Raw genomic sequence first — 2,060 nt, forward strand, 5'->3', positions numbered from 1 at the left:
CTACTCCTCCTACGTTCGGTCGTTCGTCGTACGTACGTCTAACCGGTAATAATAATAAATAATAATATATAATACAACACACACACACACACTACACACACACACACACACACACACACACATATATATATATATATATATATATATATATATATATATATATATATATATACATATACTGTACAACTAATAGTTCAATATGTTACTCTAAGAAATAGTAGTGAAGCACATAAACGCAACATTATTGCGGCGCTGCCCAAGTTCCAAAACCTAATAACCCAATAATACCATAAACCTCAAAACTTTATACCCGAAAACCTATAAACCATAAAACCTATCTAAACTCAAAACTCAAAATCTAATAATGCCCAAGACTTTACATTGAAACTGTATATCCGACGAGTGACCCTTTGCCCTCGTGCAGTAGTAGTGTGTTGGTACAGTACGTTGGTTGGTAAATGATAATAATAGTTTCTCGGTTATTGAAGTCGCTTAATATTAAAGGGTAGCCTAAACAGTAAAACCCTATCTAAATCCGTTTAGCCCTAAAGCTTAAAAACCCTGAACACCTTTGTTTTTAGCTGCAGTTGCGTCATAGGTAAGAACTAGCCATAATGTTTGTGAGCAGAATATGTCCTCTTTTTTTGCGACACTGAGTATATCAGTTCTCCTCGGATTGAAGTCACTCATGGCAAAGCTCGTCCGACCGCGTCTTTTCAAACTCTAATACCGCGTTCCATTCTGTGTTTGTCTTATAGCGTCTATTTCGCGCTATTCTAAATCCGTTTATCCTACGCCTGTGGTAAAGTGTTCATTACATTTGTCTTAAAGAGTCTATTCTACGCTGTTATGAACGTGTTTATTTCACTAGATGGTACGTAAGTGGACAATGATGAAGTCCGCACATATAGTCACACTAGGTATGAACACCAAACAACTGTTCTACCGGTAAATAATATATCTACTAAAGTTTGTAATTACCAAACTATATACCTACTTAAATGTGTCTACTGAACGGATTGCCCACATAACTGTATACGCACAACTATATATCTGCTAAACCGTATGTCTACTTAATTGCAAAACTAAAAACTGTATATCTACGACACTTTGTATTAAAACTATATGGCTATAAAACTATATATGTACTAAACTATATATCTACTAAACTATAAATATCGGTCTAAAGCAACAATACAAATACATGATAAACTATATATCCACTAAACAATATGTCTACTAAACTATATAAGTACTGAATAGACATTCATAAGGAAAAGGCTTCGCTGAAGTAATATGTTGAAAAGTTTGTTTTACTACAAAATATGATACAGTGATTTTTCCTGAGCCAAAATGGCTGAAATGGAATCCGTACATAGAGAATATTTCTTCGAGGAATAATTAAGAGTTAGGGACATTGATTGTAAGAGTTTTCAGTGCAAACATAAAATGTATTTTAGTGGTACATATATTTTTATGATCCTTGTTGTTTATGTAAACAAATTTTCCATATGTAAAAAATGTTAGAGTGCAATGTCGGGGACTATAAGTAAAGTGCAAATGTATCTACAGCATGGTGCGTTCGAAATGAATTTATTTAGGATCTCACTCTCAGTTATATATTGATGGATGTTTGTACTTCTAGTGTTCAACCACCTGGGTTGGCAAGGGTAAAAACTCATGATCAGTATAAGAAACCTTGTGTAGAACACTTGAGTACTCTGATATAGACTAAACATTTACTGAACATTATATCCACTAAGTTATATCTCAACTATGCATCTACTAAACTATATATCCAATTATCCTTTTGATATTGATATGCCCAAATATCTGTGCACGCGTCAAACGCAGTAAATTTGCACCACACATCAGTTATAAGCCGACACCATACTCGTACGCCGTTTCCATTCGCATTAGCCAGTCACCAATTTTCAGAGAACTATCCAAAGTAAGCTCTATGCCCACATCTTTGAGCAATGTCAAATAAAGAAATATACAGTACATGCTTCGCAGGACCCAATCTACAGATCCATCGGCACCTACTCGGAATTTTACAC

The sequence above is a fragment of the Sphaeroforma arctica genome, assembly GCF_001186125.1.
Source record: "Sphaeroforma arctica JP610 unplaced genomic scaffold supercont1.238, whole genome shotgun sequence".
NCBI classification, from domain to species: Eukaryota; class Ichthyosporea; order Ichthyophonida; genus Sphaeroforma; species Sphaeroforma arctica.